This window comes from Phyllostomus hastatus, unplaced genomic scaffold, assembly GCF_019186645.2.
Source record: "Phyllostomus hastatus isolate PE091 unplaced genomic scaffold, TTU_PhHast_1.1 phas_contig_196, whole genome shotgun sequence".
NCBI classification, from domain to species: domain Eukaryota; kingdom Metazoa; phylum Chordata; class Mammalia; order Chiroptera; family Phyllostomidae; genus Phyllostomus; species Phyllostomus hastatus.
In genome coordinates this window covers 35577588-35602468 of record NW_025333709.1, presented here as the reverse complement: position 1 = coordinate 35602468, position 24881 = coordinate 35577588, and the positions used below count along the sequence as shown (strand labels likewise).

The following is a 24881-nucleotide window of genomic DNA, read 5'->3' as shown; positions in this document are numbered from 1 at the left end:
GAAAAACAAGATAATTTGACACCAGAAAAAAAAAACCTTCCCGAATAGCTCCAAATTACTTTTCACACTCTGTAAATCTACTCCCAACTCCTGAAAAACTAGATGAAGCCAAGTATTTTCAAACTTTAAATAATAATGTACACATCAAAGCAGTTGAAACTGTCACGTGGATTTCAAAAAATACTAAATTTTTCATGCAATAAAAATGAGATAATTTGGACTATTTTAAAAAATCAGCAATCTATCAATTAGTTCCACTTTAAAAGCATAATAAAAGCAGAGTAAAAAACACTTGTCTACACACACTCCTGCAGGTGGCTTCTTCTAAAATTTCTCTTTTGCACCACTGATCTTTAAATTAAACACTTTTCACATATGTTTATATTTAAATTGGCAAATCAGAATTTTTTATAGAATTGTATTAAATAAGAAAGAAGAAAGAAAGAAAGTAGGGCAGAAAATCATGTAGGAAGAGGCAGGAAATGAGAAAGTGAAGACTAAGGGAAAATAGAAAGGAAGGAAGAAAGAAGGGAGAGAGATAAAGGGAGGGAGGGAGAAGGGAAAGACTATGAGGGACAGGTGCAGATTAGAAACATGAGGGAAGCACTTCCTAGACTCACTGCGTTCAATCTTTTCTAAAATATTAACACATTCCTCAGCACAGCTCTACATATTAGCACTCTGAATATGAAAAACCTACATTTCAAAGCTTCAACTTCAAATTTGATAGGTAACAGGAAGTTATACTCACCAAATCAGAAACACTGCCATCTGCTGACCAAAGAAAATTGATATGAGTTTTGCTACTGTTTCTTTAAATTGCATAACCAAAATGTTGTAAACTATGTAATGCATATTATAAAACCTATATTTAGTAACAAGCTAGTGATATAAAGACATTAATTTATGATTATAACCAAATCTGAGAAATATGACATATGCAAAAGTACAAAAAGAAATATTTTTTATTTACAGTAAAAGTATAATAATAGTTTTAATTAGTAACCCCAAATATGTAAAATAATCTTCTGATTCTCTATCCATAATCATATAGCCGTAAACAAATGTTTCAGCATTAATTCAAGCCACAGCACTCCAATTCGCAGCTCTGATGTAGAAAATTTCTTCTAAAAGTTCACTATTTACCAAAAGCCCATCTCAGCACTCAAGGAAACACATCAAGTTGATCAAGTCTCCAAAGAAATGCCCAGATCCTTTAGGGTGATTCCATTTCCTTCTTGCACCACCTGCTTCCCACGCTAATCAGTGTAAGTAGGTAGGAAACTGCAGATTTTAATCTACCTGGGAAGTGAAGACAGTATTTTTTGATAGATCATGTTGGGAAAATATATGGGTTTTACATAGCTTATAAGAGTGATCACAGAATTACCAGCAATATTTCTTTCTATGAGTGTCAGTGATTTAGGGAGTCTCCTAATTGACCTGCCCTTATGTGCAAGGCCTGAATTAGAATGTGGGACTAACATCACATTCATTCTGTGTAGAACTTCCTCCCATTCTTCATTCCCAGCTTTCTCTATTGTCATGCTAGTCTTGCCCTTTATACTCGAGTTATGGGAATTTGCTTGCAGCTCAAAGGAAACTTCAAGATATTTCACCTCTGTGCCTTTGCTCAAGCTGCTCCTCTTCATGTCTATGATGCAGTTATCTTCATGAGGATGTTCTTTCTGACCTACTGACACCAGGAGGGCCAAATTTCCTTCCTTTGTGCCCCTAGCCTGCACTGTGTAAGTATTTACTATTGCATTTACCATGAGAAAGTGATTTGTTTCTCAATCTGTCAACCTTGCTTTGTTAGTGAATTTCATCAAATGAGAGATCTCGACTAATTTCTGTCCAGAAAATTCATGGCACAACACTTTATAAGGGAAATTTTTTTAAATCCCAATATTTTAGGATCTCATACAATATTTTACTGTTCTTCGCCATTTCTACAGTAACAGAAAAGTTTCCATAGAAATTACTGACAGCTGTTGTATTTGGTAGATTAACTATTCTGTTCTATGTATTTTTTGTATATTATGTTTTAATCTATCTTTCCCCCCTCCTAACTAAACTCTATGCACCTTTGGGGTGTTTCAGACTGTATATTCCTCACTAAACTGAATGTTGTGAGGGATGTCTGATGCAGATCCCGGCTCCTGGGGTCCGTGGCATTATGGATGGGACAAGACAAACTCACACAGACTACCGAGTCCTATGGAGGAAAAGGGATGGTGCAGCCACTCTCTCAAGACCCTTGAGAAGCTTTTATTGGCTTCCATTTGCACAGGATTACAGGGTGTATAAGTAAAGCTCATCAATCATTGTCAGGCAGAAATGATTAAATAATAGATAACATACAAAGAACTCTGAGGGCTTATTCTGAGTCAGGGTCAGATGGTTAAAAGGGCATAAAACTTTGGGGGACAAACTCACTTCCTGCTTGGACCCTTATCATTTGAATTGAGGGTATTAGCAAAGTAGGTTTCATAGGATTTTATGCATTCTTTCTTAGGACTGATTGCTTTATGGAACCTGCCCTTTCCAGCACAGGGCGGCACCCACCTCCAGCATTGTTTGAGGCTTAAGTCATTGTTTCAAGCTTAAGTCAGTCAGGGAAAGTAAGGCAGCCAAGAGATTAGGAGACTTCTTGTAGACAGAATGAGGACTCAGGCTATGTCAAAACTGAGGGGCGAGGGTCCATCACCCCCTTTTTCTATAGGCCCCAAAATCCTTCTCTGAGAGTCCCTTCATGACCATGCCTGTCTTAGATCCTCCCTCTTTTGAGGAATCTTACTGGTTAGTCATTGGCTAATCATCTAGTCATTGGCTAGTCATCTGCCCAGGGCCAAGCAGGGTGAAGAGAAAGGGGGCAGAGGTGGTGCCCCTACAAAGAAGATAAGCTTTGTCTCCTAAGTGGCTTATGGTCCCAAGGTCCTTTACTCAGCCTTAGCCATGGGGGATTACAGATTCTGAAACCAGGCAGGACAGTTCCCAACAATGTCAAGTAATTTTTTAAAGTTCCCTGACTGGAGATCAAACCCACAGCTTTGGCATAGCTGAATGATGCTCCAATCAATTGAGCTACCCAGCCAAGGCCCTAAGTAAATTCTTATTAAATATTTTATTGCCGTATAATCTCAACTAGATTAATAAAAAACAAGGTAACAATATGATGTAACAAGTACTATGTAATCCAAGGATTTACGATGTGCAAGTGGAACAAAAAAGAGAATGAAATAAATCTATTTGGGGAATTTATTGCTTGAAACTAATCTTAAAGTATAATCTAGAATATACTTAATTTACACAGGAATTCCTTAAAGACTAGGAAGAAGATTCAAAATGTGCAATTGGTAATTCAGCTAGTAACTAGGGAATAGGTACAGACCATTCTGTTTCCCTCCCTCTCTCTCTCTTTCTCTCTCTCTCTCTCTCTCTCTCTTTCTCTCATTTTTAAAGCCCCATATGGGACATTCATGAGAAACAATAGGAAAGGATGAAAAACATGTTGATGATCCTGAATTATAAAACTGAAAGAGAACATGAAAGTGAACCTTTATCAGGAGAGTATAAGACAGTAGTAACTTCCTGACTGCCTGGTTATCAGGTTTATTAATTGAGCCCAAACTTTCAAAGTTCTTTGGGAAAGAAATATTAAAGATTTTCTAATTTAGTTCCTTAATATTCATTTCTCAAGGCAATGTTGAAGGTTGGTACTGGAAGATTCATGTAGGTGAGGCAAGATGTAATCAATGTAGAGTGCAGTGAGAGATATAGCAATTTTTTTTCTGGCCCAGTGTTTCCTCCTTGCCAGGGTATAAGACCAAATATCAATGGCATTCTCAATAATTGTTATTAAAATTTATAATTATCTAGGAAGTCCTGTAACCCTTTACATTCCTAACTTTTAGCAAATCTTTAATGCTTAGTTTAACTTGAGAAACTTGGGTATGAAAGAAACCAAGCTGTTCCTTAGAGTACTAGATATAGAATAGCAAGTTTCTTTCTTTTCCTTTTTTATTATGGTAAACATTTAACATTAGTTCTACCCTAAATCAATTTTTAAGTACACAGTATTATTAATTACAGACACATCAACAGAATTTATGGCAGATCTCTAAAACTTGTACAACTTTTATAATGGAAACTTTGTACCCATTGTATAGTTTCACCTTTTACCCTACCCCAGCTCCTGGTAACCACCAGTCCACTTTCTATTTCTATAAACTTGACTATTTCAAAATACCTCAGATAAGTAGAATCTTGTGGTGTTTGCCAGTCTGTAACTAGTTTATTTCACTTTGCATAATGTTCTTCAGATTCATTCATGTTACCATATGGCAAGATTTCCTTCTTTTTCAAGACTAAATAATAATAGCCCATTGTATGTATATACCACATTCTTGTTTCTATGATTAATTGATAGACATTCACATTGTCTCCATATTTTGGCTATTGTGAGTAATGTTGCAGTGAACATAGGAGCGCAGATAGCTCTTTGGAATCCTATTTTCAATTATTTTGGCTGTATACCCAGAAGTGGGAGTGCTAAATAATGCTATAATACAATAGCAGGGTTTTTTGTTTGTTTGTTTGTTTGTTTGTTTAGAAGAAAAAACATTTGACAAAATGCAATACCCTTTCATGTTTCAGGATAAAAACTCTCAACGAAGTGGATACAGAAGAAATTTACATTACTGTAATAAAGGCCACAGATGGCAACTCCACAGATATCCTATGTTAATGTATAAGAAGAATTGATGTTAAAATATCCATGTTGTTCAAAGTAAAATCCCTATCAAAATCTCAATAGCATTTTTTTTACAAAAAAAGGAAGAAATCACCACAATAGACCTTAAATAGCTAACACAATCTTGAGAAACATGAACAAAGCTAGATGCATCACACATGCTGAAATAAAAATATATTGCAAAGCTACATATTAAAATGATATGGTTTAGGCATAAAAACACTCATGTAGACCATTGGAATGGAGTAGAAAGGCCAGACATCTACTATATATGGTCAACTGATGGTCATCTTGACAGGGATGCCTAAAATACACAATGGGGTGTAAATTATATTGACAAAACTGCATATACATTTGCAAAAGACTTAAATAGAACTCTTATATCATATGAAAATATCAACTCAAAATAAATCTAAGACTTACATGTAAGACCTGAAATGGTAAAGCTCCTAGAAGGCCACAGGGGAAGATGCCTGACTTTGGACTTGGCAATGACTTCTTGGATGTGACACCTCAAGTACAAGCAACAAAAGCAAAAGTAGACAAATGGAACTACATCAATCTGAAAAGCTTCTTCACAGCAAAAGAAACAATCAACAGTGAAAAGGCAACCTAAAGATTGGGAGAAGATAAAACATATATCTGATAAGGGGTTAATATCCAAAATGTATAAGGAATTACTAGAACTTAATAGCAAAAACAAAAAATAACTTAATTGAAAAATAGGCTAAGGAATCCATAGACATCTCTCCAAAGAAGATATACAAATGGTTGAGAGATATATGAAAACATGTTCAAAATTCCTAATTGTCTGGGGAATGCAAAATCACAACGAGATATACTTCATTCCTGTTAAGATGGATATTATAAAAATAAAACAAAAAAAGCATGTCTTGGCAAGAATATACAGAAATACTTATATACTATTGGAACCATCATAAACTATTGGTAGAAATGGAAGACTGAGCAGTCATGATGGAATATGATACCCAAGTTTCAATACCACTGGGAATAGCAGAGCACCCACAGTGGTTCCCAAGAACAGAGAAAACATGGGTAGAAGGACTAGGAATGGAGATAGGTGGGAAAGTAAATTTTATTGGTCAAGGGTAAGGGTAGATAGACATAGGAAAATACTATTCAACCACTGGCTTCCTTCATTCCAAGCTCTATAGCCATGCATGCCATTTAATTTCTGTATACACTATTTCCCACAGCAAAAAATTAGGACTAGCATTTATATTTTTTATGTTCAATCCTTATCAAATCATAATTAGAACAAGGTTATTAGTTTTGTTTCACCAGCAAGGAAGATGAGGCTCAAGAAGCAAATGATTATTCCTACCCACCATCAAAAATTTTATCAAGTAGGAAAGCGGTGCTTCAAACCAGAGTTAAATGACCAAACATTAATGTTCTCACTTCTGCTCCTAATTTCTACAAAAACTTCTTTCACCATGTGCAGTGTAGTGGTACATTCTCTTGATGCACAGGTGTGCTACTTGTTAGTTGTGTAACCTTAAGGAAATTACTTGATCTATCTGCAAGTTGTAGAACTGCTTTGAAACATTATTTAATTACTCTCTTTTATAAAACGAGGCTAATAACACTATCTTTCTCTCAGGAGTTACTATGTATAAAAGCAGCACCTGGCACATTAAAAACACTACATAACCTTTTAACTACTATCACAGTATTACTACAAGCATATTGAGAAACAAAAATACTGAAGAGGAAATGTCATACCAAAAGGGAAGTGTACAAACTCAGAGACTGGAATAATTGTTCTTGTGGCTGATCCTGTTCAGTCAATGCAATGTATGTGAGAAGTACGTAGTGTTTCTCATCCTTTGTGATTTGATTTCCTTTCAGGATGGCTTATTAAATTTCATTCCCTAAAAGCTTGCATATCTTCACAACAAAAGAATAGGAAAGGGAAGCCAAAGGATGGACATGAGCCAAAGAAATCATCAACACCATTACAAGAAACATATTGGTGCAGACAATCGAATGGATCCAGCTGCCCTTCAGTAGTCCCAGGCAACTGAAAAACAATATGGTTTTCTTTTCTATTATGAGACTCAATGACCTCACACTGGCTTGTAGGGGAGCCATAATACAGGAAGCAAGCAAGAGTGGCAGACAGCGAACATGCCCATGATGTGGAGAGGTAGGAAATGGTGAGAGAGAAGAGAAGGGTGTCTATGGATGACACAGAAGGGTATTAAAGCAGGGATGTGGTGTTGCAAAATACTCTTTACTTCCTTTGCAAGATGCTTCTTTATGCATTGAGAATTTGAAATTACAAAAAATTAGTCTCTGAAAACAAAAGTGTCAACCCTGATTAGAAATGGCATAAGAAGCAGCAGAAAAAGATTCATGTTCAGCTTAATCTTGGGGAATAAGAAAAACTTTCAGGAACAAAAACAAAACATGACAGAAGAAAGGCAGATTAGTGTGACTTCAGAAATGAGTTCCAAGACTACTGAAGCACAGTGTATTAGCTTTATGACGAGAGCCATTAGCTCTCCATGGACAGGCAATATTTCTAAAGAGCTGCACTGTGCAGAGGAGAAAATGTGAAGGATCTAGGAACAAAGCTCTGCTTTCTCACAAGTTATTAACCTCATTTATACCACTGAGTCCCTATCATTATGCTCATTGCCCTGACATGGTTCAGTGCGTTGATATTTCACTCAGCAGGGTGCGAATTGTGACGACAGAAAAAGGGAACCCTAGAGACTTGATTTCAATTACCTTTGTTATGACCAGCTGCACTTCTGATGAAAGCAAACATCTAAGCAGCTACTCTGGGAAAGAATCCTCTAAAAACTCTTTCCCGAGCCCTGTAGCCTGAAGCCAATTTGCCAACTATGTTTATAAACCTCTTCAAGTTTCAGATTCACTCTTTAAAAGCAGTTGTAGGCTTTACTTCTACAGCACTGTTGAACAGAAGTTCTATGCTTGTCAAATCAATGTGGATCTTTCCATTGGTAATGGAAATAGCTTTTTGTGAATTTGGGGAAATTATTCATTGGGATGATAGGTGGGTTGGAAGTGGTGGGTTTTAATTACTTGAAAACTACTTGAAAACTAAACAAGGAGTACATGCTTCACATTTGAAGAGCATCTTTTTATGGTGAATATTATTTTTCAGATTCATTAACATTTAATGAATCCTAAGACTTTGTATTTCTCACTTAATGGGTATCAAATAAAGGTGACTTTGCAAAAAGAATCAAAATGTGTCTAATGAGGTAAAATAAATCACAATTATTTATTGAATATCAATAATGATACTTGATGAAATAAATATCTATCTTATTTAATAAAATATAATATCATCTTTACGTTCCACAATAGCAACTATTTCCTATAAAATGTAACTTAATGGAAAGTGGAGAGTTTTTCATTCATTGAAATTTCTTGACAATCATATATAATACAATTTGTAAGATGTCATTAGTATAGAAAATTAACCTTGACCTTTAGAAATAGTCTTATTTAAAGTTTAAGTAGGGGAAGATGGCAGTGAGATAGGTGGGAGCAGAGTCCACTTCTCCCTGTGCATGGGTGGAACACTTAGCCGATCTTCTGAGAAAGAGTAAACAGCCAATGGTATCCCAGTACATACGAAGATTGGAGGCCCAAACTGTAGAAGACATTGAAAAATAAGATGGTAAGGAAAGTGCTTTGGGACAATAAGGTCCCTGGGACCCGCGCAGGGACAAGGATGGCTGCAGCCCCAAGCCCAGTGCACACTGGGGCTGCCACAGGGTTCTTGGGAGAGAGCCAGGTCAATGGCTCCCTCTCCTGCCAAACAAGGTTTGAGAAGCACCAGGAGGGACCTGGATGCTTGAAGTCACACAGGGGGAATAAGGATAAAGTGGCAAACACACGGGGGCTGTGAGCACCCACGGGGACTGTGGACACCAGTTAGGAAGAGTTGGGCTGTTATGGACCCTAACCTGAATAGTCTCTGGTCTGATTGGAGAGTTGGGTTGTGTGAGAAGCCAGGGGCTTTTATGATGTGGCAGGCTTGAATAGGAGGAACTTTTCAAAAAGGAAAAGAAGCACTCAAGGGCTTTCTGAGGAATTGTCCTGCAGGAGCTGTCTCCGTCTTCCCTGGCTGTGTCTTGCAGCCTCCACAGCCGCCACGGTGGGTCGACTTCTCCTGCCAGGACTGTGGCTGTGCCCGTACCCCAAGCCACAGCAGCAGGGTGCACCCAACTGTGCCCATAACCCCAGTTAGTGGACCACAGACCCAGCCCCCGCCCCCACTCCGCTGCTGCAGCAGCAGAAGCCACAGCAGCAGAGGCTGGCTGGCCCCTGACACACAGCCCCACCAGCAGAGGTCCAGCACTCACACCTGTAGCCCATGGGACTGAGCTCACCTGACCTCACAGCCCAGAGGCACCTTGCACCCAACCCCACTGTCCTTGGCGGGGTACAGAAACAGAGGAGGCCCACTCTTGCATCCAATGCTCGGGCAGCCAAGCTGGCACCCCCACCCTGCAGGGTCAACTGGCTCTCTAAGAGAAAGGCAGAGATACCCACCGCAGAGGAGAGCAGCTGGGCTCACAGAGTCAGCAATCCCCAGGAAGACTTAACTCAGTGGGGGCTAAACTACCCTGAAGAGACTCTGAGAGTCCCTAACTTCTAGGACAGCAAAGAGCAAGAAGGTAGTGTGTGAGTTGCCCCTAACTGGTGCACCTCAAGGACAGCGGGATTAGTGGGTTGAAGGTGGAGTCTGGGTGCAGAAGGACACTAGTGGCCCAGCAGCAAACTTTGGAACTGGGCTGAAGGCTGGGCAACTGCAAAGAGTGTGGCTCAGACCTGGTCCCCATCCCTGCAAAGCCACAGGAAAGGAGAAAAGAGAAACCAATCCTTCTCAGCCTGCTACAGCCAGGTAGACCAGCAGAACTGGCTTGTATCATTTAAAGCCAGCATGAGACCCCCTTTTTTTAAAAAATATATATTCTTCCTTTCCTTCTTTCTTTCTTTTTTAAACTCTTTTTAAAATTGTAATTGTTGTTCTTTTTTAATTCCTTTTTCCTTTCTTTCTCTTTTTATTCCTTCTTCCTTCCTTTTTTTTTTAATTCCCACAAGTGAGACAGTAAAACCTGGAGCTGTGAAAGGACTGGAGTTAGATTCAAAGAGGTGTCATTCCAACAACTAGACAGGGAGACAAATTTCACTTTGCTACTCTAGAGAACTTGCAAGTTATTATATACTTGTATTATCATTATTTTTTCATCTTTTATTTTATTAGTTTTTTAAATTTCTCTTCTCTCTGTTTAGTCTTCTTCACTTGGTTTGTTAAATTGCATTGTTCAACTTGTTTACCTGGTTCTCTCTTTCATAGTATATTTTTAATTTTCTGTCCTTTCCCTTACTTGTGTTCCAGTAGCACAACTAATCTAGGTCCTGTACTTCCTATTTTTGTTATTTAGACCATATAAATTCTGTCATATGATTGTTGCCCCATTACTATTGTAAATAATTTCTGTTCCATACAATGTAAACACTACACAGCACCCCTCCCAGATCTTAGCTCACTTCACTGTTTCCTGAACTTTATTACTGTTGTGGTTAACTCTATTCTCTCACACACTGCACCTATTTTCTGTCCTTTACTTTTACATTACCTCATAATCTGACCTCCCACAAGCTCACTGCTTTCTAGATCCAACTCACAATCCTTCCCCCTCTAATAAGAGTCTTATCTTTTTCCCACCCTTTCTAAAAAGTGGCTAGTTGGGTGAAATATCATGGTTAACACTATACATAGCCAAAGGATCTCCTGTCTCTTCTCCACAGGTTGGTACTTTAAATAACATAGAATACACTCCCACTGTCTTAAACCATTTTGCCTTCCCCCTCCATCTAATCACAGAAAAGAGTTGGTGGGAGCTGTGAATACCAGTATACCTGCTGGAAGAGGAAACCTACCAACAAGGAAACAACCAACAGACAACAACAGAAGAAGGTGAAGGGGGTGTGGAAGCCACACTAACCTCCACCTAGGACCAATCTGGAAATACAACCAAATGGTGGAGAAATTACCCAGAACAAACAACTGAACAAGAGTGAGAGAGAAGCCTGAAAACCTCACAAAGACCAAAGAACCAGCTTCAACATAACCTGTCCACACCTGCACAACAAAATAAAAGATGTGGTAGATGGAGTGACCCTCAGTTAACCAGCCAGAGGGAAGGACCCAGCAAAGAAAGAACCAACATAAACAACAGCCCAAAACCAGAGAGCTCAGGAGACCAAGGAGACTGCACCACTGAATTTCACAGGTCTTCTACCATAGAATAGAAGTTCACACCATAAACTCAGGGAGTCAGAACAGATCAATGTAAGAAGCAGAGGCTAACAAGAAGAGTCTCACAAACAATGGGAAGACAAAGAAACAATTCCCAAATGAAAGGAAAGAAGAAAGCCTCAGAAAGAATGCTAAATAAAATAGAGCAAGTCAACTATCAGATATGGAGTTCAAAGCAATGGTTATTAGGAAGTTCAATGAGTTCACTGAGAATTACCAAAAACTACAGGGAAACCACAATGAACTCACTGCAAACTATATCAACATGAAAAAAGGAAATATAAACTATCAACAAGGGCCAAGTGGAAATGAAGAATACAATTTCTGAATTAAAGAACACAGTGGAAGGAATCAAAAACAGGCAAGATGAAGCAGAGGATCAGATCAGCAAGCTGCAGAACAAGGTAGAAAGAAATGCCCAGAAAGAACAAGAAAAGGAAAGGAGACTCAGAAAGAATGAAGAGGGGTTCAGGGAAATGTAGGACAACATGAAACTTAATAATATCTGTATAATAAGAAAACAAGAAGGAGAAGAAGAGGAAGGGATATAAAACCTGTTTGAAAAAGCAATGATGGAAAACTTCCCTAATTTGATGCGATAAAAAGTCACACAAAACCAGGAAACACAGAAAGTCCCAATCAAGAGGAACCCAAAGAGGTACACTTCAAGATATATCATAATTAAAATGACAAAATTCCAAGACATAAAAAAAGAATCTTAAAGGCAGTAAGGGAGAAACAGGAAGTAACATACAAGGGAACCCCAATAAAACTAATAGCTGACTTCTCAATGGAAATGCTCCAAGCCAGAAAGAAATGGCAAGAGATATTCCAGGTAATGAAAACCAAGGGCCTGCAGCCAAGACTACTCTATCTAGCAAGGCTCTCAATTAAAATGGAAGGCCAAATAAGGAGCTTCTCAGACAAAAGAAGCCTCAAAGAATATATCTTCTCTGAACCAGCTCTGCAAGAGATGCTAAAGAGTCTGCTTCAAGAACAGGAAGAAAAAGAGTGAGAGAGAAGAACACAGGTATGAAAAATGGCAATGAATAAGTAACTATCAATAATAACCTTATATGTAAATAGATTAAATGGCCGAATCAAAAGATATAGAATAGCTGAATGGATATGAAAGCATGACCCACACATATACTTCCTACAAGAGACCCACCTCAGAACAAAAGACTTACACAGACTAAAAATGAAGGCCTGGAAACAAATTTTCCAAGCAAATGGACAGAAAAAAAGCTGGGGTAGCAATACTCACATCAGACAAAATAGACTTCAAAAAAAAGAGCCATAAAAAGAGGCCCAGCAGGTCACTTCATAATACTCAATGGAAGAATCCATCAAGAAGACATAAACATTGTAAATATATGCACACCCAACATAGCAGCACCCAAATAATAAAGAAAATCTTGGAGGACTTCAAGAAAGATATTGACAGCAATACAATTATAGTAGGGGATTTCAACACCCCACTGTCAAAAAATGGATAGATCTTCCAAACAAAATATCAACAAAGATATTGTGGCATTGAACAATGCCTTAGATCAAATGGACTTAACTGACATATAAAACTGATAAGAACATATACTATACTTGATCTTAGCCAAAACGCTTAGAAATGATAACTGATCTATATACAGCCTTTCATCCCACAGAAGCAAAAATGCACATTCTTTTCAAATGTACATGGAACATTTTCAAAAATAGACCAATAAAAGGACACAAAACATGCTTCAACAAATTTGAGAAAATTGAAATCATATCAACCATTTTCTCTGACAAGAGACTGAAACTAGAAACCAACCACAAGGAAAAAAAAAGCACTCAAATTCATGGAAACTGAATAGCATGCTATTAAACAATGAATGAGTCAAGAATAATATTAAGGAAGAAATCGAAAAGTTTCTGGAAACAAATGAAAATGAACTCACAATAATCTGAAACTTATGGGACACAGCGAAGGCAGTCCTGAAAGGGAAGTTCATAGTGATACAGGCCTACCAAAAAAAGATAGAAACATTTTAAATAAACAACCTAACCCTATGCCTACAAAAATTCAAGGAGCAACAAAAACAGCCCAGAACAAGTAGAAGAAAGGAAATAACCAAGATCAGAGCAGAAGTAAATGACATAGAGGCTAAAAGCACAATTTTAAGTGTCAATAAATTGAGGAGATGGTTCTTTGACATGACCAACAAAATTGGCAAGCCTTTAAGCAGACTCATGAAGAAAAAAAAAGAGAGAAAACCCAAACAAACACAATCAGAAATGAAAGAGGAGAGATTACAACTGATACGAAGGATTGTAAGATATTACTATGAAGAACTGTATGCCAAAAAATTTGAAAGCCTGAGTGAAATGGACAAATTTCTAGAAAAATATAATCTTCCAGAACTGAATGAAGAAGAAGCAGGAAGCATGAACAGACCTATAACCACTGATGAAATTGAAGCAGTAATCAAAAAGCTTCCAAAACACAAAAGCCCTGCACCAGATGGTTTCACAGGAGAATTTTACAAAGTATTTAAGGAAGAGCTGACCCCTATCCTTCACAGACTATTCAAAAAAACTCAAGAAGATGAAAGACTCCCCAACTGTTTTTATGAAGCCAGCATCATCCTAATCCCAAAACTAGATAAAGACATAACAAAGAAAGATAACTTCAGGCCAATATCACTAATGAACATAGATGTTAAAATCCTCAACAAAATATTGGCAAACCGCATACAGCAATACACCATGCTCAAGTGATCATACACCATGATCAAGTGAGATTTATCCCAGGGATGCAAGGATGGTACAATATTTGTAAGTGAATAAACGTAATACATCACATAAACAAAAGCAAAGAGAAAAATCTCATGATCATATATCAATAGATGCAGAAAAAGCAGTTGATAAGGTACAGCACCCATTTATGATAAAAATGCTTAGCAAAGTGGGAATGAGGGAGCATCCCTCAGTATAATAAAGGCCATATATGAAAGACCTACAGCCAACATCATACTCAATGGGCAAAAACAGAGCACTCCCACTAAGATCAGGAACAAGACAAGGATGCCTGCCTTCACCACTCCTATTCAACATACTATTGGAAGTCCTGGCAATAGCAATCAGACAAGAAAATGAAATAAAAGGTATCCAAATTGGAAAGGAAGAAGCAAAAGTGTCATTGTTTGCAGATGACATGATAGTATACACAGAAAATCCTATAGACTCCACTAAGAAACTACTCAATCTAATAAGTGAATTTGGTAAAACAATAGGATACAAAGTCAATATCCATAAATCAAAGGCATTTTCATACACCAACAATAAAATATCAGAAACAGAAACCAGGAAAAAAATCCCATTTGGTATAGCAACAAGAAAAATAAAATACCTAGGAATAAACCTAACCAAGGATCTAAAAGACCTACACTCAGAAAACTACACAACACTGAAGAAAGAAATTAAGGAAGACATAAACAAATGGAAGAAGGTACCATGCTCATGGATTAGAAGAATTAACATCATCAAAATATCCACACTACCTAAAGTAATTTACAGATTCAGTGCAATCCCTATTAAAGTACCAACAACATATCCCACAGATATGGAACAAACATTTCAGAAATTTATATGGAACAATAAAAGACCCCAAATAGCTGCAGCAATTTTGAGAAAGAACATTAAGTAGGAGGGATCACAATACCTGATATCAAAGTGTATAACAAGCCCACTGTAATCAAAACAGCCTGGTACTGGCATAAGAACAAACACATAGACCAATGGAACAGAACAGAAAGCCCAGAAATAAACCCAAGTCTCCATGATCAATTAATATTTGACAAAGGGGGAAGAAGTATAAAATGGAGTAAAATTAGCCTCTTCAACAAATGGTGTTGTGAGACCTGGAAAGCTACATGCAAAAAAAAATTGAAACTCAATCACCAACTTACCCCATACACAAAAATCAATTCAAGGTGGATAAAAGACTTAAATATAAATTGTAACACAATAAAAGTCCTACAGGAAAACATTGGCAAGAAAATCTCAGACATTTCATGCAGCAACATCTTTGCTGATATGTTCCCTAAAGCAAGGGACATACAGGAAAGAATAAACAAATGGGACCTCATCAAACTAAAAAGTGTCTGCATTGCAAAGAAAACAGTATTAAAATGAAAGGAGAACCAACTATATGGGCAAACATTTGTCAATGATACCTCAGACAAGAGTTGGATCTCCAAAATATATAAAGGAAATTACATGTCTCCACTCTAGGAAGACAAACAACCCAATTAAAAAATGGGCAAAAGACTTAAACAGACACTTCTCCAAGGAGGATATACACAGGGCCCAGAGTCATATGAAAAGATGTTCAACATCACTAGCTATCAGAGAGATGCAAATTAAAACCACAGTGAAATACCATTTCACATCAGTCAAAATGGCCATCATACACAAATCAACAAACAAGTGTTGGGAAGGATGTGGAGAAAAGGGAACCCTAGTGCACTGTTGGTGGGAACGCAAACTGGTGCAGCCACTGTGGAAAGCAGTATGGAACTTCCTCAGAAAACTAAAAATGGATCTGCCTTTTGACCCAGCAATTCCACTGCTGGAACTCTATCCTAAGAATACTAAAACACCAATACAAAAGAACCTTTGAACCCCAATGTTCATAGCAGCACAATTTACAATAGCTAGGTGCTGGAAGCAACCTAGATGCCCATCAGTAAATGAATGGATCAAAAAACTATGGTACATTTACACAATGGAATTCTATGCAGCAGAGGGAAAGAAGGAGCTCCTAACCTTTGCAACAGCATGGATGGAAGTGGAGAGGATTATGCTAAGTGAAAGAAGCCAGGCAGTGAAGGACAAATACCATATGATCTCACCTTTAACAGGAACCTAATCAACAAAAGAAAAAAGCAAGTGAAATATAACCAGAGACACTGAAAGTAAGAACAATCTGACAGTAATCAGAGGGGAGGTGAGAGGGGATATTGCGGGGAAGGGTTTTCAGAAAATACCATAAAGGACACATGGCCAAAAACAAGTGGGAAGGTGGAAACAAGGGAGTAAGGGGGATTTGGCTGGGGTGGTGGGGAGTGGTTGGCGGGGGCAAAATGCGCACAACTGCAATTGAACAACAATAAAAAATAAATTAATTAAAAAATAAAGTTTAAGTGTTCTGAACAGAAGCAAACTTGTATACTTCAGTCTTAATTAATCTAAAAATTTGCATTTCTGAAATATATCTGAAATCAGACTACTGAGTGGAAGGCAAATATTACATTTATACAAGACTATATAATTTGAAAACTAATAGGACAAATTTTATATATCTAATCAAAGGACTGTAATATGTGATCACATGATATTGTTGATGCCTTGGCATATATCACATTTCTTAAGAACAAACTGGCAGTAACCAGAGGGGAGGTAGAAGGAGATAATGGCGGGGGGAGGGGGAAGGGTTTTCAGGAACATCTATGAAGGACACCTAGACAAAATCAAAGAGGGTTAAGATCAAGGGTAGGAAGTAAGGATGGCTGGGGTGGGGGGAAGTGGCAGGGGTAATATGGAGATGACTGTACTTGGACAACAATTAAAAAATGTGAAAAAATAAAAAATAAAATGAAACAGAACTAAAAAATAATAATTGTTATACATGCTAGTACTGTATTTTAAGAGTTTGAAGTTAATAGGAAAACAATGACATTAACATCTAATATATTTGAAAATATAGAAATTCTTACACATTATGCAGGACTTTAAATTAAGATTTATATTTATTATGCTTTAAATTTTATATAAAACACCAACCACAAATAACTAATGTTTTGCTTTTTTTTGTTTGCTTTAAGCCACTATTCCTTTTGGCCCTCAGAGTAGCTGGATTCATTTGGCTAAAGTGTTTATTTTGCAAATTTTAAAACCTCATATTTGAATTTTGTTAGGAAATAGTTACATAGTCATGTGATGTGAAAGACAACTAAGTAACAAGAATGAATTTGGCAAAAAGACCTGAATGGGCTACAATAATTTTTACAGTAATATAGATTATTTTCATTAAGAAAAGACCCCTGTGAAATAAAAAGGAAAAAAATCAAATATCATGAAAAATGTTTTTAATATTAAATTTCTCTGCACTTCTGTAACTCAACAAAATGATATCAGAATGATTTTACATGTTGTATTAGAACTTTGTTCCTCTAAAGCTTCTTTTCAACTATTTTCATATTTGTGTCACAGTCTTACGTGAAACTATTCAACATTAGTACCCTCAAAACAAGTTTAAAAATGCCCCCAAACTACAGTTGTCTAGTTTTCCTTAAGAATGACTGCATTAGTCTTGGCTGGTGTGGCTCAGTGAGTGCTGGCTTGCAAACAAAAGGGTCTCTGGTTTGATTCCCAATCAGGGCACATGCCTCGGTTGTGGGCCAGGTCCCCAGGAGGGGGAGCATGAGAGTCAACCAGACACTGATGTTTCTCTCCCTCTCTTTCTATTTCCCTCTCCTATCTCTAAAAATAAATTTTAAAAAATCTTAAAAAAAAGAAGAATGACTTCATTAACATTGAGGATATCCCAATGTGTCTTTGAATGAACTGTAAATTTCCTCCATGTGGTAAGAGTCTAGTCTGGTGAGCAAATAAATTGTAATCAGTGGTAATTATTATTTGTTTGCTAAATGCACAAATGAATGAATCCCCACAGCAAATTAACAAAATTCAAAATGCGAATTACATTATATTCTAATATTGATTTCCAGGATCCTCTTTTGGTAGTCTGGCAATCAGCTCTGCAAATTATTTTAATAATGGTTGGCAGTGGTAGGGGTATGTAGGGGGAGTGTAAATAATTGCCAAACCTAGTACAGAGCCCCCACAAGGGAGCCATCCTGCTTTCACTGCTAAATAAAGAATTGATGGCAATAAAAAAAAATTCTGTCAACTTTTTAAAAGGCAAGTTGCATTGGAAAAAAAACTACACAGACAAATCTATCTACCACTATATTATACTAGGTTATTTCTATAATACAACCACTTTATGGTAATAATACCTTATTTACTTCAAACACATTTTTCTTACTTCACTCTTACTCTACAATGAATAATAAAGAGAAAAATATCCCCATAGATCTGTTATGGACCCTTTTCTCATCTCTCTCTATATGTTTAGTTTGAACCATCTTACCAGATCTGAATTTAATTATCACATCTATGTGCATGACTGCTAAAATTTATATTTCTATCCTTGACTTATCTGTTCTGCAGTTCTGAATTTTAAGTCCTTGCTTCTGGGTAACGCCAGATGTCCTATGACCCTTACAAAACACGACGTACTGTTCCTCTCAAACTTCTTTAGTTTTATATTTTCTTTATTTCATGTCATGGAACCTGCATCTGCCCAGTCACCAAAGCTCAAAGCCTCAGGACCCTCCTTGCTTGCTGTTATAATTTGTTGCCAATTATATTTTATCTTCCCTCAATAATATTTTCACACCTTCCCTCATATTTATTCCATCCCCTCCTAGTTAACACTTTCATTACCTTTCACCTTGATCCTAACAATTGCTTTTTAGCAAGTCTCCAATGATTGTATTGCTATCCTAGGTATTGCTAACTGATATTTTCTAGAAAGTCAATACTGGAAATATCTGTTAACAATACCTGGGATAATAATTAAGGCATTGCTATCTGATCAAAACTTATCAATTTTCTTTAGCATTTAAAGAATAAATACAGTTTCCTTGCTTGTGATTCAAAATTCTCCAAGGTCTTGCTTCATATTATTTCCAATCTCATTCTTCAGCATTCACATTCCAGCATCCTATTTCCCTGTCCAATCCATTAAATACTTGTGCCTGCCTGCTTCACTTCAATCAAATATTTGCCCTGATGTTTCTGTTTGGTATTCCCTTTCACCCTTAGCTCCACCAGACAAGTTCAATCCATCTCCCCAGACTCATGTGAATGTCAAGTATAACAAAATCTTCTAAGTTACACCACCAAGAAATAGTTTAATGTACATTTCAACCTTCACAATATTTGTGTGTGCCTAATTGTGTGCCTTTTTATTCACTGTAAAATAATAATCTCCCAAATCCAGGATCTGTATGATATTTCCCATGTATTATTAATTAATTAATTTAGAAAACACATACTACATAATGATACTGTTCAAGGTATTAAGAATACAGAGGTAAATAAGACAAGACTCAGATAACATAAAGCTTCCATTTCTGTAATGGGAGAAGCATTTATTAAATAAGAATGTGAATCAAAATAAGATAATTTAGGAGAGTGAGCAGTGCTATGAAGAAAATAAGGCAAGTTAATATGACAGTATGTGTATGCATTTTTATGAAAAAAGTTGGCTTTAAGGTATACCATGAAAAAATGATGGAAGAAAAGATGGAGGGGAGAAATAAGAGATAGAAAAGATGTATAAATTGTACTTGTATCAATGTATAAGATTGTTCATTCACTTATTAAAAATGTATAGTGAGCAGATAAAGTGTGTGTACTACTGTAATCATAGGATAAAGAAAACATAGTACAAACTCAAGTAGCTCACATTGTGAGGAGACAGGAATGTAAGATCATATAAGGCCATATAACAATTTCTATGATGGCACAGAATTAGTAAAAACAAAGTTTTATTGGGATGGGAACATGTCGCAAGTAGTAACTAGTGCAGTTATTAAAAGTCTGATGAAGAAAGTGTTTCCCATGCTACAACTTACCATTTAAAACTTGCCCTGACTGGGTTGCTCAGTTGGTTGGAGTGCCATCCAGTACACCAAAAGGTTGAGGGTTTGATTCCCAGTCAGGACACATATCTAGGTTGTGGGTTTGATCCATTGTCAGGGCATGTATGGGAGCAAACGTTAGAGGTTTCTCTCTCACATTGATCTTTCTCTCTTTCTCTCCCTCTTCTTTCCTCTCTCTAAAATTAATAAGCATATCCTTGGCTGAGGATTTTAAAAAAATTAAATTCATTCTTCTTGCCTCTTCATGTCAGTGGTCATGTCCTCACTCCAATAACATAATGTTAACGGCAGCTTCAATGCTTTATGCAGTATCTTTTTAACTGTGCTTTCCTAGCCACATATAGATATGTGACACACACTCTAGGTCATAAACTAATTAGTTTCAGGATGGACGTCTAACAAATTTAAGGTCCTTTGATAGGAATTCTAACTTTGAGATTAAGGCTAATAATGCTGAGACTTCAAAACAACAACTAAACTACAAAACAGCCATCACTGAAAACCACCTGAAATCTCACTGAACAGAACTGAGGTTATACAGAAGAAGCCACATAGAGATTGGTAGAAGGGGCAGAAGCTCAGAACGGGCTTGTCCCACATCCATGTGTAGAGCTTAAAAATCAGGAGGAATACCTCTTGACTGCAGGGCCTGTGGAGGGAGGAGTCCCAGCCCCACACCAGGCTCCCAGCCCAGGGATCCAGTGCCAGGAAGAGAAGTGTGAATACCAGCAGAGATTGCTGCTGAGAAAGATGAAGGGCTCTAGAGTCCCAGGTGTCCTCTTAAAGGGCCTACCCACAGACTCACTCAGACCCACTTGTTCCAGGTTCAGGCACTAGAGCAGCCACTGGAAAAGCACCAGGCATATATGGGAAGAAGCGGAATCATCTGGCTTCAGGGTGATGGCTGGAGGGGCAGCTTTCTCTCAGAAGGTTCAGTTTATATACAATAAGAGTTAAAGACAACATACTATTTTTGTATCTTTTTATTTTGTTTTTCACTGCTATGCACAGGATAGTCATGAGTCATCCAAGTGAGTATGGTATGATTTTGAGTTGAGTTTGAATTGAAACTGAGCACTAAATCATCATGCTAATATCTCCTCAGTTTCATCCCACTGGTTTCTAACTCATAGAAAACTCTTATTCATCCATTTTTTCTTGAAAAATGGATATCAAAAATAAATTTATGTTGAAAATACTGAAGTTCCTAGAAGGCACTACAAAGACATGTAGGTCCATTCATTACAAAGAACAGATAAAGTTTACAAGGGTAAATATAATCTGTCATATTTAGTGCTACACAACATTCCATTCATACTAGAGGGCAAAGCTGCTCTACAAGTAAAACCTTGTTTTGGCCAACTGAATAGATATTGTTAAATTAATGTATTCCATTATCATTACTGGATAGAAAGGTTTCTTGGGAGAATGGTATGGTTATAAACAACTATATAGCAGACACACTGTCATGATGAAGCTGCTAATCACCAGTAGCCCATAGGAGTGGCCGTTTTCATTGCATTGTATCTCTCAACTGACTAAGAACATTGAGGTAGTACTTATTAATTGTTTGGCCCAGAGGGGCATACTTGTAATGGACAATAATTTTCCAACCAAAAAACACAGTTAACTTGGTCTTGATCTTGCTGCAACTTAGCCACACCTTCTTCAGGCATAGAGAACCAAGTGACTTCCATTGGGACAACTGGGTCTTCATTTCTGGATCATAGCTATAGAATTATGATTCATGTCTAGTTATGACACTCTTGAGGAAATCTGGTTCATTGGTAGCTGTTGGAATCAAGTCAATAGCAACTGCGCTGCGATGGTCCTTCTGCTCTTATAGCAGAAGCTGCAGAACAACATTTGCCACAACATGTTTCATGTCAATTTCCTGTGTCAAAATCTCAAATGCAGTAAGTTTTTAGAATTCCAAGATTAGCTCCCAGTTCTCATATTGTCAGTCAATGATCTTTGTTGACTACAGCCTGTACATGTTCAACATTCTCAGGTGTTCTGTTTGTTATAGTCCTTCCAGAACATGGATCACTTTCAACAGATACACAACCATCTTTTTAAAAATATATTTTGTTTATTTATTTTTAGAGAGAGGGAAAGGGAGGAAGAAAGAAATGGAGAGAAACATTATTGATGTGTGAGAGATACCCCAAACTGTTGCCTCTCACATGCCCCCCTCCCAACACTGGGAACCTGGCCCACAACTCAGGCATATGCCCTGACTGGGAATAAACCAGCAACCTTTTGGTTCACAGGCCAGCACTCAATGACACACCAGCTGGGGGTCGACCATCTTTGAAGCATTTGTGTGACACTTTGATTTGTACTGCACTCGTTGCTTTGTCCCCTAAAGCCTTCTGGATCATCCAAATAGTTTCCAGAGAGAAATGTTCAAGCTTAGCACAAAATTCAACACAGATTTGTTGCTCTACTTACTCAGTCATTTTATGCAATGGATTCATAGTATATATGCTCACTCAATGGTGCCTCTGCCCCCACTGACTAGTACAGGGAAGTCATAATTGTCCATACTTGTGCATTCCAGTTCACTCCCCCTGACTGCCAGGTTACAAACTATTCTCAGTATATTAACAATGGCTAGGCTTTTTACAGATAGACCTTATATATACTCATCTAACTTATCTTTGTTTCAAATATTAAAGCTCAAATATATTAGGATTTTTCTGAATATGACACAAAATGAAATTTACTAGGTTTCTATGAAACTTGATTAGTTGAAATGAATGTTCCACACCCCAAAATGCATTCAGTGCATGTACTAATTTTTTTCTTTCAACCAGTTATCATTCCAAAGTCAAACTGGAACAAAGGAAAATAATAAGTTAAAATATGACATCTTATTTAAAGAACAACAACAAAAAAAGACAAAGAATTTGTATGAGTTGTCTAATAGTAAAAAGCTGTAAAAAACAATTTTTGAGTAACATATTCTTTCAAGCAGGCTTTATGAAGTTTGTGGGTCCATTTGCAAATATATATGCATTTTTTACTGTTTTTACAGCAGCATTTAGGAAGTCCAGTGTAAGCTTATGGTTTATGCACATGTTCAACAGAAGTTCAATAAAGTCAGCAGCCAGAAAACAAAAGAGAAAGAAAAGAAGAAAGCGAATGTACAGCATTCATGAGGCTGGTTCTCTTTAGTCTGAGGAACAGTTACAGTTAAATAAAATTAGGGCGATAGCTGGAAAGAGCTTAAGTTAAAGTCAGACAGAGAAGCAGCCGAATGTATCATTATGAAACAGTGCCATTCTGGGTGTTGGCAATGCTTAAGATGGAGCTATGGGAATGGGTGGTAAATGTGAATTAGTGATAAAGGTCACTTTACACCTACAGAGATTTGATGCTAAGGAAAAAAAAATTACAGAAATATCATAAATTTGTTTTTTTTTATTTTAAAGTCCTACCATATATTTCAGTATTGCTGAAAATTCCACCTCTAGATACTTTTAATAATGAAATTCTACGGTACTCAAGGGCTGCATATAGTAGAGCTGAGTGTTTTACATATATCACAGTATTTAATCCTCACAATCAGAACATGAAAATATGCACCATTATAACTCTCAGCTTATAGATGAAGAAACTGTAAATCCAAAACTGTGAGTAACTTATTCAAAGTTGAACAGGATATAAGTGATAAAACAGGGTTCAAAGCCAGATAATCAGGCTGCACAGGCTATATTCATTCATAAGCATGATTACATTACAGTTATCCAAAAATAAGACCAGGAAAAAGAAGAGGTCTTATTGAATATGAACAGCAGAAATAACAATAGCATTTAAGTATACTGCAGAAGGAATATTTTCCTTCAGCATTTATTAACTTAGGACTCTTAGAGATCCATTAACAAATCTAATGAGATCCAGGAACATTGCCTAAAGAACATTCACACACATATATGTTTTAAAGTGGTTTTGCATAGTCTCTGAAAAACTAAAGCCAAACAAATACAAAAGATGTATTAAAGTGACAGGTACATAGTGATGCACAATTTGAAACACTTGGGTAAGAAAGAGACCATACTTTGTGCAACATGGTAGAGTTATCTAAACACCTGGTTAAATTTTTTTGTAGTAATTTTCTGCTTTAAGGATTTTAAAATATAGTTGTGATCAGAATTAATGAGCCCCAGTTGACAGAGACACCATAGCATTATGATAAACATCCTGTACTTTACTGAGGTTCTGTCTGGCAAGGGATTACCAAAGACACCTTTATGAGTTGTAGGAAAATTTTTTTGCAAAGGTCACTTCCCCACAGGATTGATATTGGTAATTGGTTCAAAGCAAATCATGTCTCCAAAATGTACTGCTTTTTTGTCTGATTAGAACTTCGAGGCCAAAACAAATGAGGGTTTTAAAACATCTTTGTTTCTAAAGCAGATTCATTCAGAGTCACTTTCAAGGGCATATGAATCCATACCCCCCTCAGCATAATGTTCCGAAAAGTTTGTGGTGAGGCAGGGTTCTTACCTTGTGAAAATTAAAGATTTCTTTTTAAGTTACAATTGGCATTTATAGAGCTTATTATTTGCTTCCCTCTGGCAGCTGCCGTATTGCTGTGAGCAAGACTGTGTCTGCCGTCATCTGTGACACACTCTGTAGGAGGCCCGTCAGGAAATTCTGGTCTCATCCTCTACCTGAGTGCAGACTTAACAATCCGAGGAATCCTGTACTTTAATAAAACATTAAAAACACTCTTGGCAGCATGAGGATTGAAAGCCAGACAGCAGTAAATTCTGAGCTGTCTGTGGTATTCCACGAGGATCAAGATGAGAGCTCTCCACTGTTTTCACAGCTCCAGACAGGGTCAAATCATTGTAGAACTAAAGTATGAAAATGCATATTTATTAATGACCAAAATGTTAAGTGTATTTAAAATAAGCCATAGATTTAAAAAAAAATCAATTCTATGGTTGCTCTTCCCAGAAGAAGCACAGAAGAAAAATAATGACAATGTTTTTCCTTCATTTTTTGT

General features: G+C 37.1%; 1 pseudogene; it reads right to left on the bottom strand.

Moving 5' to 3' along the window:
• Positions 1 to 12581: 12581 nt before the first annotated feature.
• Positions 12582 to 12719, bottom strand: LOC123815982 (annotated as a pseudogene).
• Between the last annotated feature and the right edge of the window lie 12162 nt (positions 12720 to 24881).